General features: G+C 43.4%; 1 protein-coding gene and 1 long non-coding RNA gene across 4 annotated transcripts in view; one reads left to right on the forward strand and one right to left on the reverse strand.

The window, feature by feature from the left end:
* Positions 1-19,232, forward strand: part of RNASE1 (ribonuclease A family member 1, pancreatic) — a 223,082-nt gene that overhangs the window by 156,494 nt on the left and 47,356 nt on the right. The window lies entirely within an intron of this gene.
* Positions 12,444-19,232, reverse strand: part of LOC126958371 (uncharacterized) — a 35,562-nt gene continuing 28,773 nt past the window's right edge. The window contains exon 4 of the long non-coding RNA XR_007727163.1: positions 12,444-12,525. This is a non-coding gene — a long non-coding RNA (uncharacterized LOC126958371). The remainder of the gene's footprint in view (positions 12,526-19,232) is intronic.

The following is a 19,232-nucleotide window of genomic DNA, read 5'->3' on the forward strand; positions in this document are numbered from 1 at the left end:
TAAAGCATTGATTTTATGCCCTATTTTTATTCTGACTTTTTTTTGTACCTTTTTTATTGATAAAACTTTTGAGGTGTGTCTCTCTTATTAGACAGAGATTTTTTCAGACATGCAGAAGCAAGTACTTATAAACTCATGTAGAAACTTTTTTAGAATGGGTCCACCTCTTTCTCATTTAGAAACTTTTTTAGAATGGGTCCACCTCTTTTTTTTTTTTTTTTTTTTTTTTGAGATGGAGTGTCGCTCTGTCACCCAGGCTGGAGTGCAGTGGCACAATCACGGCTCACTGCAACCTTCACTTCCCGGATTCAAGCAATTCTCCTTCCTCAGCTTCCTGAGTAGATGGGATTACAGGCATGTGCCACCACACCCAGCTAATTTTTGTATTTTAGTGGAGATGGGGTTTCACCATGTTGGCCCAGCTGGTCTTGAATTCCTTACCTCAGGTGATCCGCCCTCCTCGGCCTCCCAAAGTGCTGGGATTATAGGCGTGAACCACCACGCCTGGCCAGGTCCACCTCTTGAGTCACACAGATCTAATTCCCCAGACAGGTTCAAGAGACAACTCCTCCAAGCTTCCTACCAGTCTCTGTTCCTGAACGGAAACTTAGAAGAAGTTAACTGTGGACAAACAAACTGTAGTCACTGTCAATGTTGCAGATCTTAGGGCTGCAACTAGCACCCATCCACTCCTTCCTTTACCATGTATTCTAATCTCCCTTCACCCTCAGGTCTTAGTTGCTTATTCTTATTTACCCTCTCACCAATTCTGAGAGGTTAAGCCCTCGGTAATCATATTTTTCTCAGGCTGAGGTGGTTACGCACATACATTCACAGTTAAAATGGAGCATGGAAGTACCAGAAAGCACCCAAGTAGATTACTTGGATTCTACATAAATTCTTTTCTGCCTCTATTGGGTAAAAGCAGCCGTACCTCACTCCTGCTAATCAGGGTTACTTAGCCTCGACAGTATGGCAACTCCTCGTCATGTCTGCTGGTCCCTAGACACAAGAAATCCAAAGTGTCCTGGGAAAAGCTGTAGCTTGTAGTTCAGTGAGACCTTTCTGTGTAACTTGGCAAGGGTGCATCTTCTTTGGGGGCCTGGACCTTTGACCTTGCAGACCCCAGAGTTACAGAAATGAAAGCATGACATATCTGAGTGGGTCAATCAGAGAGATGGTAAGTGGAGCTACTCCTGCTTCTACTCCTTGGTTCCTGGATCCATGTATTCTTCCTATTGGGAACACAGTACCCTTTACAGGCCTCTGATTTAATAAATACACTGCATCCAGAAGAATGATACCCCATACTTTCATAATGTTGCGTCTTAGCTGCTGCTTCAGCTGTGTCTTGGAAAGTCAGTTTCTCTTCTTTCTTCCCTCCCTCCTTCTTTTCTTCTACGCTCCTTTCTTCTCTCTCTTTTCCCTTCCTTCCTTCCTTTCCTCATTTCTCTTTTTCTTTCTCTTTCTTCCTCTCTCCCTCCCTCCCTTCCTTTCTTTCCTTAAGCTGGAATGGCTTGCACCTTCCTTTTCCCACATAAACACCAATGGACTCTTCCCATTAGTCCTCTAGTTTCTTCCAGAGGTAGGTGAAATTATTGAAGACTTCAGCAGAAATTAGGGAAGATCTTCTGAACTGTGATTAAATGGAGTGTGATCATTTACCTAATTATCCTTGGTTATCACCTTCTGTGATCGTGATTTTACTTACTAAGCAGCAGAGCCATCTGGTGAAGACCTGCATTACTTTTCAATCTTATGTTTGCCTTTTGTGTTTCCCAGATTTGATAGATGGTTTGTCCTCATGATCTACTGATGCAGACTACATGGAGGTCCCAATGTCCTGGTGCCCAAAGGCAAGATCATTTCTTCCCCTGCAGTGTTTCTGTTTATCATGGTGATGTGAATGGGCTCTTATTGGGGGTGCCTAATGCTGCAATAAAGAAAGGGTTTTCTCGGCCGGGCGCGGTGGCTTACGCCTGTAATCCCAACACTTTGGGAGGCCCAGGCAGGCAGATCATGAGGTCAAGAGATCAAGACCATCCTGGCCAACATGGTGAAACTTTGTCTCTACTAAAAATACAAAAATTAGCTGGGTGTGGTGGTGTGCACCTGTTGTCCCAGCTACTCAGGAGGCTGAGGCAGGAGAATCGCTTGAACCTGGGAAGTGGAGGTTGCAGTGAGCCGAGACCGTGCCACTGCACTCCAACCTGGTGACAGAGCGAGACTCCATCTCAAAGGAAAAAAAAAGAAAAGACTTTATCTTCTGAATTAAGCTGTATCCCTCTGATCTAGTCAGGGAAATAGCCAATCTTTATTTCTATGGCTCATAGATATTGGTATCACTGGTTATCACTTGTGATAAGTAAGCAACATCCTTCCTTCATAGATTTATAGCTCAGTGTTTGGCATATGCCCTATAATTATTATCACAAGCAAGGTGTGCAGAGGCAAAATTTTCTAGGATGCAAGCACCCATCTGTTTGTTCACCTCTCCCTATATGGCAGTTAGCATAGTGCTTGTCATATCAAAGGCACTCAGAAATATTAATTAAATAAATATTAGTGATAGAAGAATGTCTTTCTATTGTCTTCACATATGAATAAAAAGTTGGCCAGGTGCGGTGGCTCACGCCTGTAATCCCAGCATTTTGGGAGGGTAAGGCGAGTGGATCACTTAAGTCCAGGAATTTGGGACCAGTCTGAGCAACATGGTGAAACCCCATCTCTACAAAAAAATACAAAAATTAGCCGGGCGTGGTGGCACATGCCTGTAGTCCCGACTACTCAGGAGGCTGAGGTGGGAGGATTGCTTGAGCCTAGGAGGTGGAGGTTGCAGTGAGCCGAGGTTGGGCCGCTGCACTCCAGCTTGGGAGACAGAGCCAGACTCTGTCTCAAAAAAAAAAAAAAAAAAAAAAAAAAGTTAACTAGATAAAACATCCTTTGTTTCTGGGTGTCCAAAGAGTTGTTTTTATTATTTCATTGAAATGTTGTGGATTAATATAGTCGTCTATATTCCTGTATTAGTGGCCTGCTATTACTACATAAAAACATTCAGAATGCCTTCTCTTTTGTTGTATTTTAGACATTTTTCAAAAGCCTAGGTTTTTGTGTTGCTTTTGCTTATGCTGGGACTCTGTGATCTCCACCTGTTTCTAAAACCAGCTCCCTATCTCGTGCTGAAGAATGTTCCCTTTGTTCTTTGACTTTTGATTCTATGTCTTGTGTTTTAATGTTCAGTTTGGGAATCTCGGTATATTTTAGGTTGATTCTCTGGAATTCAAGTGAGATGTATTTTTTTCCTTTTTTTGAGAAATTTTTTAACAACTTATTCTAATATATGGATGTTTAAGTTCCTGGCATTTGACTGAGCTTTGTAATGTGTACTTTCTACAGGTGCCTGTAATCCCAGCTACTTGGGAGGCTGAGGCAGGAGAATCGCTTCAACCCAGGAGGTGGGGGTTGCAGTGACCTGAGATTGTGCCACTGCACTCCAGCCTGGGCAACAGAGCAAACCTTCATCTCAAAAAGAATATATATATACATATATATATTCTCAAAAAGAAAAAAATATATATATATTTCAAAATAGGAATTGTTTTAACTTTCAAGATAGTAGATCCTATTAGTAAATTTGGAGAACAACTAGGTATTCAACAAGTAGACATTGTGCATTTCTACTTAATGGACATGTATTGCCAGAATGCCATTGAACATGATCCTGGTCTTAATTGTCCAAGAAAGGAGTAAGAGGCTGAGAAAATTCTCTTAGAGTGACAGAGAATTGCTAGATTGAACAAGTTGATTTAGAATAGATTGCTATACATTTCTCTTATGGCTTTCAAGGATTCAGCAGGCCATTCTGCATGAAAACATATGCATCTGCATGAAAACATTTACAATTTGGACATGTTTTTAAGCTAGCGGGAGCAAGCTAATGTGTAGGGTAATAGGGACAGACATACACCAACTTAAGAGGAACAACCAGTGTCTTACTGTCAAGTTGCCACTGATGCCCAGCTAGTCCCTCAGTGACCCCCACCTGCAAGCTTTTCTTCCTTATTTCTGCATAAGGAGGCTAAAGTTACCTCAAAAGCTGGTGGTCACGGTCTGCAGAAAACTCAGCTTAGCATTCCCTTTAGAGATACAGGGATACTGATGCTCAATGTTCAGTGACAGCACAGCTGCCTGAACTTTATGCTAAAACTCTCACTAAGGATTGAAGTTTATAGGAGCCTTAGCCTAGATTCTCATTAGTTCTTCCAGACTTTCTCTCAAAAACAAGAAACATGTTTATATTACTCATTTTTCCTATATAAGCGTGTTTTTGACTTTTAAATAAATTCTCTCAAAAACAACACTTAAAACCACATTTTACGGAAACATAGTTATGAAATTTCTTAATAACAACATATTTGTAATTTCACCAAGTGAAGTGAAAATGCTGTGTGAAAACAAATGCACTTTAGTGGGGAATGAGGCATCCTTTATAAATACGTAAATGAATCATATACAGCACAATATCTGTGCAATATTAGTTGGTTAGCTTCCCTCTAATTTATCTCCACATGTCTTAGAACTATAAGGAATCTCCCGTCATAATTCAATCTTCCCCATAACTGAGGCCCACAGCCTGAGCTGGCCAGATTCCTTCGAGGGAACTGAGTTTCCATTTCTCACTCCCTGCCATCAGCCTAAACCGAGGTGAAGGAGTGTGAATGACTTAGAGCAGTGCCTCACTGACAGGAGAAGAGCGCAAAGAATATTCTCTTCCAAGAGGGCCTGCAACATCTCTACACCAGAGGGCACCACTTCCCAAGTTAAGCTTCGCTGGCATTTTTGAAATCTGGAGGAAGGTGAAACGACTATTTTCATAAAGTAGGTAAAGGAAAATTCTGGAACAGTACATCCATTTTTTTTTTTTTATGCTCACCTGGAGAAGATTTGTAGGAGAACAAAATTATAAGTATCTGAAGTCAAGCAAACACACCATAGGTCTGAGATTGTTCTTGCTTCCTCCTACACTTTGACTTCTTCATCTATAGAATGTCAATAGCCATGTAGGCTGATGTAGATATCTTTCAGTGGGTTAATAAATGAGGTTCTTTGGTTCAAATTGCACGTATTTTCCTTTTGCCAGCAGTGACCTATGTTTTTAACACTCTAAACTGAAAAAGAGAACAAGAACTTCAACAAGAACAAGTTCCCACCCTGGTAATCACATGCACTCAAAACAGCTCTTTGGAAGAGGCCACTACCACAGAGGGCAAAATTGCAAACAGTTAAATCAGCTCCCAGGCTGCTTTCTTGAGTAGGAAAAATAACTGAAATACTTAGCCATAAGAGAAAAGCCAAACAGGTGATGGCACATCTCTAGGATGCAAAACTATGCTGCCATTATAAACGCACTCTAGGAGAATATGTATGGAAATGGGAAAACATTCCCTTTATATTGTTAAGCAAAAAAAAAAAAAAAAAAAAACAGAGAAAAAAAAGAGAGAGAGAGCAACCGTAAAATAGTACCCACGTTTTATTTTTTAATATAACCAGCAAAAAACCTGGCTGGAAACTTGTAAATATGAAGAGTGTTTATCTTTGGTTGGTGAGATTATAGCTGACTCGTATTTTTTTAATTTTGCTTTTAGATTTGTGACTCTTCCAAATTTCCTAACATTTTTTTCTTTTTCTTTTTTAAAATTTATTATTATTATACTTTAAGTTCTAGGGTACATGTGCACAATGTGCAGGTTTATTACATACATATACATGTGCCATGTTGGTGTGCTGCACCCATTAACTTGTCATTTACATTAGGTATATCTCCTAATGCTATCCCTCCTCCCTCCCCACAAGGATTGCAACCCCTACTTTTTTTTGTTTTCCATTTGCTTGGCAGATCTTCCTCCATCCCTTTATTTTGAGCCTATGTGTGTCTCTGCACGTGAGATGGGTCTCCTGAATATAGCACACTGATGGTTCTTGACTCTTTATCCAATTTGCCAGTCTGTGTCTTTTAATTGGAGCATTTAGCCCGTTTACATTTAAGGTTAATATTGTTATGTGTGAATATGATCCTGTCATTATGATGTTAGCTGGTTATTTTGCTCATTAGTTGATGCAGTTTCTTCCTAGCATTGATGGTCTTTACATTTTGGCATGTTTTTGCAATGGCTGGTACTGGTTGTTCCTTTCCATGTTTAGTGCTTCTTTCAGGAGCTCTTGTAAGCAGGCCTGGTGGTGACAAAATCTCTCAGCATTTGCTTGTCTGTAAAGGATTTTCTTTCTCCTTCACTTAGGAAGCTTAGTTTGGCTGGATATGAAATTCCGGGTTGAAAATTCTTTTCTTTAAGAATGTTGAATATTGGCCCCCACTCTATTCTGGCTTGTAGAGTTTCTGCCAAGAGATCCACCGTTAGTCTGATGGGCTTCCCTTTGTGGGTAACCCGACCTTTCTTTCTGGCTACCCTTAACATTTTTTCCTTCATTTCAACTTTAGTGAATCTGACAATTATGTCTCTTGGGGTTGCTCTTCTCAAGGAGTATCTTTGTGACATTCTCTGTATTTCCTGCATTTGAATGTTGGCCTGCCTTGCTATGTTGGGGAAGTTCTCCTGGATAATACCCTGCAGAGTGTTTTCCAACTTGGTTCCATTCTCCCCATCACTTTCAGATACACCAATCAGACGTAGATTTGGTCCTTTCATGTAGTCCCACATTTCTTAGAAGCTTTGTTCATTTCTTTTTACCCTTTTTTCTCTAAACTTCTCTTCTTGCTTCATTTCATTTATTTCATCTTCAATCACTGATACCCTTTCTTCCACTTGATTGAATCAGCTACTGAAGCTTGTGCATGCATCATGTAGTTCTCGTGCCATGGTTTTCAGCTCCATCAGGTCATTTAAGGTCTTCTCTACACTGGTTATTCTAGTTAGCCATTTGTCTAATCTTTTTTCAAGTTTTTTAGCTTCTTTGTGATGGGTTCAAACATCCTTCTTTAACTCGGAGAAGTTTGTTATTACCGATCATCTGACGCCTTCTTCTCTCAACTCGTCAAAGTCATTCTCCATCCAGCTTTGTTCCGTTGCTCGTGAGGAGCTGCGTTCCTTTGGAGGAGAAGAGGCGCTCTGATTTTTAGAATTTTCACCTTTTCAACTCTGGTTTTTCTGGTTTTAACTACCTTTGGTCTTTGATGATGGTGATGTACAGATGGGGTTTAGGTGTGGATGTCCTTTCTCTTTGCTAGTTTTCCTTCTAACATTCAGGACCCTCAGCTGCAGATCTGTTGGAGTTTGCTGGAGGTCCACTCCAGACCCTGTTTGCCTGGGTATCACCAGCGGAGGCTCCAGAACTGCAAACATTGCAGAACGGCAAATGTAGCTGCCTGATCGTTCCTCTGGAAGCTCCGTCTCAGAGGAGCACCCAGCCATATGAGGTGTCAGTCGGCCCCTACTGGGAGGTGTCTCCCAGTTAGGCTACTCAGGGGGTCAGGAACCCACTTGAGGAGGCAGTCTGTCCACTCTCAGATCTCAAACTCCATGCTGTGAGATCCACTACTCTCTTCAAAGCTGTCAGACAGGGACGTTTAAGTCTGCAGAAGTTTCTGCTGCCTTTTATTCTGCTATGTCCTTCCCCCAGAGGTGAAGTCTACAGACGCAGGCAGGCCTCCTTGAGCTGCAGTGGGCTCTACTCATTTTGAGCTTCCTGGCTGCTTTGTTTACCTACTTAAGCCTCAGCAATGGTGGGCGCCCCTCCCCCAGCCTCGCTGACGCCTTGCAGTTCAGTCTCAGACTGCTGTGCTAGCAGGGAGCAAGGCTCCATGGGCATGGGACCTTCTGAGCCAGGTGTGGGATATAATCTCCTGATTTGCCATTTGCTAAGACCATTGGAAAAGTGCAGTATTAGGGTGGGAGTGACCCGATTTTCCAGGTGAGAGGTGACTGCGTGCTGGCAGTCCTCGCTGCCCTTGATCATTCTGGGCACCTCCTTGGCCTCGGCACCCACTCTGGTCGCGCTTGAGGAGCCCTTCAGCCTGCCACTGCACTGTGGGAGCCCCTCTCTGGGCTGGCCGAGGCCAGACCTGGCTCCCTCTGCTTGCGGGGAGGTGTGGAGGGAGAGGCGTGGGCAGGAACTGGGGGTGCATGTGGTGCACGTGGGCCAGCACGAGTTCTGGGTGGGCATGGGCTCAGCGGGCCCTGCACTCAGAGCATCTGGCTGGTGCCACTGGCCCAGGGCAATGAGGGGCTTAGCACCCAGACCAGCAGCTGCAGAGGGTGTGCTGGGTCCCCCAGCAGTGCCAGCCTGCCGGTGTTGTGCTCACATTCTCACAGGACCTCAGCTGCATCCCCGTGGGGCAGGGCTCGGGACCTGTAGCCTGCCATGTCCAAGCCTCCCCCCTGCTGTGGGCTCCTGCACACCCGAGCCTCCCCAACGAGTGCCAACTCCTGCGCCATGGCACCATCTACCACCCAAGGGTTGAGGAGTGTGGGTGCGCGGATCGGGACTTGTGGGCAGCTCCACCTGCAGCCCTGGTGCGGGATCCACTGGGTGAAGCCGGCTGGGCTCCTGGGTCTAGTGGGGACTTGGAGAACCTTTATGTCTGGCTAAGGGATTGTGGATGCACCAATCAGTACTCTGTGTCTAGCCCAAGGTTTGTGGATACACCAATCAGTACTCTGTATGCAGCTGACCCGGTGGGGACTTGGAGAACTTTTCTGTCCAGCACTCTGTGTCTAGCTCAAGGATTGTAAATGCACCAATCAGCACTCCGTCAAAATGGGCCAATCAGCTCTCTGTAAAATGGACCAAACAGCTCTCTGTAAAATAGACCAGTCAGCTCTCTGTAAAATGGACCAATTGGCAGGATGTGGGTGGGGTCAGATAAGGGAATAAACGCAGGCTGCCTGAGCCAGCAGTGGTAACCTGTTTGGGTCCCCTTCCACAATGTGGAGGCTTTGTTCTTTTGTTCTTTACGATAAATCTTGCTGTTGCTCACTCTTTGGATCAACACCGCCTTTAAAAGCTATAACACTCACAGTGAAGGTCTGCAGCTTCACTCCTGAAGTCAGCGACACCACGAACCCACCAGAAGGAGGAAACTGCGGACACATCTGAAGGAACAAACTCCCGACACACCATCTTTAAGAACTGTAATACTCACCCGAGGGTGTGTGGCTTCATTCTTGAAGTCAGTGAAACCAAGAACCCACCAATTCCAGACACACAGGTGCCCTCTGTCACCACTTCCCTTGGCTAGGAAAGGGAATTCCCCGACCCCTTGTGCTTCCTGGGTGAGGCGATGCCTCTCCCTGCTTCGGCTCACCATCCGTGGGCTGCACCCAGGTCCTGCACCCACTGTCTGACAAGCCCCAGTGAGATAGACCCGGTACCTCAGTTGGAAATGCAGAAATCTCCCGTCTTCTGCATCGCTCACACTGGGAACTGTAGACTGGAGCGATTCCTATTCGGCCATCTTGGAACCTCCCCTCTAAATTTCCTAACATTTCTGTATTTGAAATGTGTTACTTCTCTAATCAGAAAAAAATTTAAAGTGTTATTTAAAATATTGACTCCTTAAATCAGACATTCTGAGGTCCTCTCCAGCCCTGCAAATCCCCTCTTCTTACTACAGTGGAGGTGGCACATTCCCTTAGAATTTTGGGCTCCTCTTCTGAGTAGTAGGTGATACTAATAGAGGAATATTTGGAATTCCAGGATTTGCTCAGCGAACTCTTGGCTAATTTTTCTGGGGCGAATCTACTTCTTTCTCCCAGAGCATCCTCCTCAAGAAAAATGCTTCACCCGCGGGATAACTAGAATTTCCTCTTTGTTGTCTTTCAGAAGGCTGCTTGGTAACACACACTAGTCAGGAAACCACTACTTTTGAAACAATATTTTTCTCCAAGAATTATAGTCATTGACTCTTCCCTTTGTCTTCTGTCATTCTTTCTTAAGAAGACAAAGCTAGGTTTCAGGAGGAAAGCTTGGGTGTTGTCTGAAAACAGATACAGATATCATTAAAAGTCCTGTGGGACCTAAGCAAGGTGCCTGTCCCATCTGAGCCACTAGGAAGCAATACCATGGCCTGTATTAGCCTCAGAAAGGCCCTTAAAAATAAGGTAGTCAGGCCGGGCGCGGTGGCTCAAGCCTGTAATCCCAGCACTTTGGGAGGCCGAGACGGGTGGATCACGAGGTCAGGAGATCGAGACCATCCTGGTTAGCAGGGTGAAACCCTGTCTCTACTAAAAAATACAAAAAACTAGCCGGGCGAGGTGGCGGGCGCCTGTAGTCCCAGCTACTTGCGAGGCTGAGGCAGGAGAATGGCGTGAACCTGGGAGGCAGAGCTTGCAGTGAGCTGAGATCCGGCCACTGCACTCCAGCCTGGGCGACAGAGCCAGACTCCATCTCAAAAAAAAAAAAAAAAAAAAAAAATAATAATAATAATAATAAGGTAGTCAGTACTAGAAAAGGCAAAGGAATTTGTTAAGCTGCCACTGCAAGCAAATGACAGAACAAAAACCCAACCCAGGGTGCTCTGACCAACTAGTTCCATGACTATGTGGGAAATAAAGCCACATATACAAAATCACATTGTGTGATGGAGATAACACTATAGCTGTGAAAAAGCTAGCATGACATTAGCTTTTTAGGTAACAAGGCTAAACTTATTGCCAGACCTGATGCATTTTCACCCTTTGATGCATATAAAAAAAATGAACTTTCTTTTCTACAGTATTAGAGGATAGAGAGAGGTAACTACAGAGTATGCCCATTATTCTATGGAGAATATTTCCTCTTTAGGTTTGCTGTGTCCAGAGTCTTAGCTTTAATTAAGAGATCACCAGGAGAAAGATATACACATGTTCATCCATGTCTCCCTAGCACCTGGATCTGCATTTGACATGAGGTGGGCTTCTGTGTTTATTATTCCCCATCTTCCTATCCAGCTAGAAAGCAGGTTTTTACCTCTGTGTGTAAAACAAGATCTATCACTCACAAACCACATGTACACACACACACACATACACACACAAACACAATGAACTGAGTGCCCACAGGAAAGATACTTATTGGTCAGTCATCCTTACCCAAGGACAGTGGACATCTGGATTTAAGTAAGTTCATGATGATGGAGAAAATGGAGAAAATGAATTGATTTATTTGTAAGTCCATGCTTATGGAAAAATGAGGAAAGAAACTGAATTATTTAGTCTGAAGCTCAGAAAGTAAGTGAAGACTTCAAATCATACTTACCATGCTTATAATGGTGATTGTAGGATATGATATAATGAACAAGAATAAATCTTTAAGACAGGGACAGATAGTTTTTGAACATGTTATTTAGATCAAGAGATCTCCATCTTCATTATAGACTAAAGGAGAAGAGATGAATGTAAACTAGGGAGGCTTAGACAAACCTAGGAAGTTTCCAGGGAATCTGCTGTCTCTAGACTTGACAAAAGGGGCAAAAAACACCTCTCTCTTTACTCTTCTGATTCTTTGTATCCCTTGGAGGTGGAAGGTGGACTGTGTCACTGAAGACCTTTCATCTCTGAGTCACAGTAAACATCCCAATAAAGTAGTCTAAAATGATATCCTGAGAAGTCTACTTGATGTCAAGTAAAATAATAATTAATGTATATAACTATATCCTAGACTTAATCTCAAACCTGTGTAGCTAAATGGGAGAGTTAAGAGAAGGGAGAAAAGGTGAAAAATAATATTCTGTTAGCATCCGGCCACCAAATAGAGGCAAATAAAGGAGGTACTTGCTTTTTTAATCCTGGTACCAAGGTCTCTGGATAGAAAAGGCTGGTGTAAGTCAGGTGTTGTGGGAGGAATTTGCCTCTGAGGGATGGACAGTGGTTCGTATGGCCAGATCAGGCAGCAGATGTGTGCCGATGCTGGCGAAGCCTTCATCCTTACAAGAGACAAGTCAAAGAAACCCGAAGTAATGAAGAGAATGCAGAGGGTGGAGCCTCCAGCAAGCATGAGTTGAGGAGTAGTCTGTGGTGGTGAAGATGGGTATTTTTACAAAAGCAACCACGTTTGAATTTGTATCTATGATGAGAATTTTTGCACACTGAGTCTTAATGTCCTCAAAAAAAAAATACAATCATAGGAGAGCGCCCCCTGCTGGCATTCAGTGAGCTAGGCATCTCTACCTCTGAGCCTGATTGACCTGGCTCCCCTTCCTCGATTTAGAAGGTTCCAAGAAACCTTAACTGAGCTGCTTCTGTTTCATTCTTGAGGGCGTGGGGGTTTTCATGGCGGTCTGGATCATCTGTGCCTGGAGTCAGCCTAGGTTCACCATGCTGCTTCTCCTCTGCATTTTGCCTCCCCTCCAACTTCGCCCTCAGTCTCTCTCCAATCTTAACTTTTGCCACACTTTTCAAGAAGCAATTTATTTTCACCAAATTTCAGGGTTCTCAAAACACAGTAAGATTAAGTTTGGCTTCATACACTTCCTCCTTTACATTCTGCAGATATCCCAAGGAATTACAAAAAGATCTGGCTCCTTGCTTGGAACTAGAGGCATGAGGAAAATACAAAGAGAAGAAAGAAAAAGTAGTATCTCAGCAAACTATCCTGCCTCACATATATTCTTTAATTTTCTTGCTGGAAAACCTCTGGGCCCTGTCTCTATGCTCTTTCCATCTCAGGGTCCAGAATAGGGAGAATACGAAATTATATCCATGTGGGTGTAATATCAAATTTACCTTGAACCCCAGTATAGATCTTGACTTGCAAAGACAGTCTCTGAAAAGGTAAAGGGGTCTGTATGTTGGATGCCTCCGTTGCTCTTTCCTGGCCTAACTTAAAGAAGGGCTTTGAAGTCTGTGTGTGGCGTGTGTGTGTGTGTGTGTGTGTGTGTGTGTGAGAGAGAGAGAGAGAGAGAGAGAGAGAGAGAGAGAGAACCTTAACTGGGAAAGGGGCTGGTTTGCTTGATGATTATGTCCTCCTCAGTGTCGGTGGGGAGGGGGAAGTTTCCACTGTGTGGTAGCGTTCCTGAGAACCACCCTTTCTACTCATTGCCAAAAGTTAGGAGTTATTGTTGTACAGATTTTTGTTAGTTGGGAAACAAGATAATTCTATAAAAATGTGGAATATTTCTATTAGAATCATTTAAAAAACAAATGCCCTTAGACTGTGTCTTTTTGCTTTCACTACTATGTATGATCATGAATTCGCAAACACTCCTGATTTTTCTGAAGTAGAGGGCTACAAACTCTAACATAAACCAGGATCTCCTGGATTAGCATTCTCTAATAAGCTGAAAGTTTGTTAGGTAAAAGCACAAAAATATGTGAGGCCTACTACTAATAATACCCAAGCCAGAGTATCTCCAGATTATTGACCCTGGGATGTCCAAATCAGTACACATTGTTGAAGACAGAAACACACTTGTGCTACAGTAAAATGTGAACCATGTAATACAGTAGATTAGGGGCCAGCCTGGCCAATATGGCAAAACCCCATCTCTACTAAAAATACAAAAAATTAGCCAGGTGTGGTGGTGCATGCCTGTAATCCCAGCTACTCGGGAGGCTGAGGCAGGAGAATCGCTTAAACATGGGAGGCGAAGGTTGCAGTGAGCCGAGATCACGCCCCTGAACTCTAGCCTGGGCGACAGAGCGAGACTCTGTTTCAAAAAAAAACAAAATAGATTAGGGGATATGAAATATCTGAAAGGAAGAAAAGGAGCCAAGAAAAGTAAAGGAGGAAAGAAGAATATAAGGGGATACAAACAATAACTCCATGAGAAGATGAAGTTTCCGGTGTGGCAGATACTCTCGTCCTTCCCTAATGCCTGGGATCTGGCTCTGCGTGGAGGAAGATGAAAGGCCTGTCTAGTGAGTCCACTGGACTAGAAGCTCCCTGGGACTAGGTTATGTGTTTTGCATCTCCAGTGCCTAGTGGTCTGCCTGGCACAGAGTCTATGCTCAGAAAGTGTTTCACTGATGAATGGAGAGACAGGTAATACATTAGCATGCTGAGTTTGCAAAAAGTCATTAAATGTATAAATTAGAATGTTCTACCAATTGTATGTTATACTACCCTCTGTTCTATGTCTCAGTGATGATCTGTCTGAATTTCCCACTTTGAACACTAGATGTCCTCTGGGACTGACACCATGACCAGACCCTAGAGATTCAAATCTCTCACCAGTGCTCTCCTGCTGAGGGCTGGGTCCTGTTTCCCATACCCTTCAGAACTTCTGTCAATGGACCGCTCACTGAAACATTACCCCGGCTCCCACATGACTTATAGCGTTAGCCCGTGTTTGAAACCTACTCCCCCACTGGGTTGGTTCTTCTAGAATTCTGATATTAGCCTGAATCAACTGGGCTTTTTACTTTGGACTGCTGACCATCCACCTTGGGAATGAGCTCTTTAGCCAGTTCATTCAATCCTGCCAAGAACTGGCTTCTTCCTTTACTCAGTGACCTATCTCAGGGGTTTCCATGTGACCAAGAGTCACGGAGGGGCATCACGGAGGGAGCGTTGGAAGATGCATTTGTATCTTCAGTATCCTAATGAATCCTCTGGAAATTGGTGGTGTGATGGAATGTTTGATTCCAATTCACACTAATGTACAGCTACGATAGTTACCATGCCTTTACAAAGGGCAATATGAAAAGTCTCTAGGACCATCTAAGAGAGTTAAAATGGAGCCATTTCTCTCACTTGGTGTGTGCTGCTTTTCCTCTCCTAAATAGTGAATTTCAAAGTTTTTTCATTCCTCTTTACTTTAGAAGACCAAAGTTGCAGGATCCCTAATCCTGCAAGGTGTTGTAAAGGGGGAGAAAGGGGTCAAGTAAGTTTACTGATTAACATTAGTCAATAGTTACCACCTTATGAAGCTTTAAAAAGAATAACCAAAATAGTCACTAAAACCATTCCGAGGAGGTGAAAGTAAATAAAGCCATCTCCCCGTGGCCTTCATTTCATTTCCATTTTGTTCTCCTGATAGTGATTTTCAAGGGTCTCTAATCCTCTTGTATCCTAGAGGGCAGGTACTACAGGAACACTGATCCTACTGGATGCTCTGTTGAGGAGAAAGAGTGATTCTTCCATAGGACCCCTTCAAATAAATTTAGAAAATCTGCTGCCCGTAGTTGGTTCTTAGATATTTACAACGCATCTTAGAACATGAAAAGCTCTGTAATAAATTCTATTTATGTTAACTTTTTTCTTTTTTTTACAAACGTTTAGGCCCCGGAAGACCTTTCCCTATAACTCCTGATAAACTTTGGGAGATGCTCTTGAAATATTTCGTGATCCCCTTTGGAGGCTGCAATTCTTTACCTCCTCGGGTTTGCTCTTCCGTCCAGTGTAATCTTGGTGTCACACTAGGTAGTGAACCTGAACATTACACACAGTTCTGAATAGAATTTATGATGCCAGTATGTCATGAGAACCATGACAGCTGAAAGCTTTCAAATGCCAATTGAAAGCTGGTACTGTTTACTTTCCTTTCACAGCACAAACACCCACAAAGATAACAGGAAAATTTTTTTTTCTTTTCTTTTTTTTTTTTTTTTTTTTTTTTTTTTTTTTTTTTTGAGACAGGGCCTCACTCTGTCATCCAGACTGATGCAGTGGTCCAGTCTTGGCTCACTGCAACCTCCACCTCTTGGGCCCTAGGGATCCTCTCACTTCAGCATCTCAAATAGCTGGGACTACAGGTGTGCACCACCACACCTGCTAATTTTTGTATTTTTAGTGGAGATGGGGTTTCCCTATGTTGCCCAGGCTGCTCTTGAACTCCTGGACTCAAGTGATTCTCCCACCTCAGCCTCCCTGAGTGCTGGGATTATAAGTGTGAGCCACTGTGCCCGGCCAAAAGCAACATGAAAAATTCTTCTAGTTCTCTTTCACTCAGATAAGCGTGAAAGTTGATTACTTCTTCCGATAAAGGCCTTTACGCTTCTTCCGAGAGAGAGATTTCGTAACAATGGGAAGAGTCTGAATTGAGGCTTTCTGTCCTCGATCATGACCTGAGCAGTCTGTTCACATAGAGAGCACACAGTCTGTCCTCTTGGGGTGCATGGGCACCGTGTGAAGGCTGCCTAACCATGTGAAAGCTTGTTCTCCAGATGGGCTGACTGAACCCTCTCAATCTCACAGACTGTGCACATGTCCCTAATTAGTAGCAAAGCTTTCTTCTCAGTTCTCCACCCTTGGAGAACCCTGGAACTGCCCCTACCTCACTCTAACGCTTCTTGTCTACAGCAATGGCTTTAATCTCCTGAGGTCACGCAGACTACCTCCCTTTAATGTACATTCCGGTCACAAACATGGGATAGGGCAAGGCGTGTGGCTCTCATGCAAAAAGCCCACAGGTACAGACAAGGGCAGACCTGCAGAAGTCTTTCTTCTGACACCTACTTTCTCTCAGTCGTGTACCATATTAGGACCTTGCCAACAGATCTCTGTCACCTGGTGAATGCCTACTCATATTTCAAGTCCGAATTTAAGTATCAACTACTCCATGGAGTCTACCTTGGAATAATTCCTATTCTTTCTTTTATGTTCCTTGCACATTTAAAACTTGTTATTTATAGTTTGGTTCCCCACATAGAACTGTAAGTCCCTTGAGGACAGGGACCACATCTTATTTATCTTTGTATATTGACAGTACGTTGTAGGTGCTTAATAAATAACTGTCAGATAAATGAATTATAGTGAACATCTATTGTAGGAAGGTCTACAAGGTAAAAGGAAGCATAAAGCAACATTCCCTTTACCAGTTTGCTTTCGGTTTAGGTGGAGAGATATGATATGTTTATAGAGAGACAACGGAGAGTGCAAGGCTGTAAAAGCACAAAGTCAACAGTGTAGAAACAGGTTCTGTGAGTTCAGAGAAGGACTCTGAACCAGGGCTGAAATGTTTGGGCAAGTCTTCTGGGTAGTCATGAGTGGTTAGGTGAAATTTGGAGGTGGATAGGACTTGCATAGGTGGGAAAAGTCACCCCAGGTGGTGGGAATGGCAAATGTGATTCAAAAGAAAAATTCAGACGATGGTAAATAGACAAATTTGGCTAGAGCATTACATTGAACATTGATGCAATAATTTTATCAAATGTACTGTTTGTGTTCAAATTTGTCAGTTGACCCCCAATCTTTTTTATAGTATACTTTCTCCCTCCAGTGCAGGCTCCAGGCTAGCGTCATGCAGTTAACTGCCGTCCACCTTTAACCTGAATCGTTTCCACAGCCTTTCGGTGTCTTTTTGGTCTTCAACATTTTTAAAGAAATTACAAAAGAGAAGACCTTTTTACCCCACCTTTTTGATAGATTTTATCTTTTAGAGTAGTTTTAGGTTCACAGCCCCCCAATAAGCACAGCATCTGCCATTATCAGTATCCCCCCACCAGAGTGATACAGTTGTTACAACTGAGAAGCCTACATTGACACAGTATTATCACCCAAAGTCTGTAGTCTACCTTAGGGTTCACTCTTGGTCATATACATCTGTGGGTTTTGGCAAATGTATAATAACATGCATCCACCATTATGATATGCAGAATAGTTTCACTGCTCAAAAATTTTCTGTGCTTTGCCTATTTGTCTCTCTCTTCCCCCTTAACCTCTGGCAACTACTGATCTATTTATGGTTTGCATAGTTTTGCCTTTTCCAGAATGTCGTATAGTTGGAATCATACAGTACATACAGTATGTAGTAGTAGCTACATACAGTAGTAGCCTTTTCAGAATAGCTTCTTTCACTTAATAATATTCATTTAATGTTCCTCTATGTCTTGTCATGACTTGAGAGCTCATTTCATTTTAGTGCTGAATAATATTCCATTATTTGGATGTACCACAGTAATGTATCTATTCCGCTCCTGAGGGACACCTTGCTTGCTTCTAAACTTTGACAATTATGCATAAAGCTATTATGAACAGCCATGTGCAGGTTTTTGTGTGGACATAAGTTTTCAACTCATTTGTGTAAACACCAAAGAAAGTGACAGCTGGATTATGTGTTAAGAGTGTGTTTAGTTACTTTTTTTTTTAAGTTTTTTTTGAGATGGAGTTTTGCTCTCGTTGCCCAGGCTGGGGTGTAATGGCACATTCTCGGCTCACTGCAACCTCTGCCTCCTGAGTTCAAGAGATTCTCCTGCCTCAGTCTCCCAAGTAGCTGGGATTACAGGCATGTGCCACCATGCCCAGCTAATTTTTTGTATTTAATAGAGACAGGGTTTCACCATGTTGGTCGGGCTGGTCTTGAACTCCTGACCTCAGGTGATCCACCTGCCTCAGCCTTCCAAAGTACTGGGATTACAGGCGTGAGCCGCCGCGCCTGGCCTGAGTGTGTTTAGTTTTATGAGACACCTTCCTTTTTGATATTCTTCATTTTGGGTTTGTCCGATGTTTCCTTAGGATTAAATTCAGGTTATGCATTCTATTTCAGAATATTGCATAGGTGATGTTTTGTCCTCAGGGCAATACGCCTGGAGGCGTGAAACATCCATCTGTCCTGCAATGATGATGTCGATTGTGATGACCCAGGGAAGATGCTGTCAGTTATCTTCATTATATAATTGCTATTTTTTTCTCCATTTCTACTAATAAACAGTTTGTTGGGGGGATACATTAAGGTCTTGCAAACATCCTGTTTCTTTTCAAAATTTCCCCTAGATTGGCTGGGCGCAGTGGTTCATGCCCGTTATCCCCACACTGTGGGAGGCCGAGGTTTGCAGATACCTTGAGGTCAGGAGTTTGAGACCAGCCTGGCCAACACAGTGAAACCCCGTCTGTACTAAAAAATGCAAAAATTACGTTTTTGGGTGTGGTGGCACATGTCTGTAGTCTCAGCTACTTGGGAGGCTTGAGGCAGGAGAAACTCTTGAACCTGGAAGGTGGAGGTTGCACTGAGCCGAGATTGCGCCACTGTGTTCCAGCCTGGGTGACAGAGAAGACTGCATCGTAAAAAAAAAAAAAAAAAAAGGCCGGGCGCGGTGGCTCAAGCCTGTAATCCCAGCACTTTGGGAGGCCGAGACGGGCGGATCACGAGGTAAGGAGATCAAGACCATCCTGGCTAACACGGTGAAACCCCGTCTCTACTAAAAAATACAAAAAACTAGCCGGGCGTGGTGGCGGGTGCCTGTAGTCCCAGCTACTCAGGAGGCTGAGGTAGGAGAATGGCATGAACCCGGGAGGTGGAGCTTCCAGTGAGCTGAGATCCGGCCACTGCACTCCAGCCTGGGCGACAGAGCGAGACTCCA

Source organism: Macaca thibetana, chromosome 7, assembly GCF_024542745.1.
Source record: "Macaca thibetana thibetana isolate TM-01 chromosome 7, ASM2454274v1, whole genome shotgun sequence".
NCBI lineage: Eukaryota > Metazoa > Chordata > Mammalia > Primates > Cercopithecidae > Macaca > Macaca thibetana.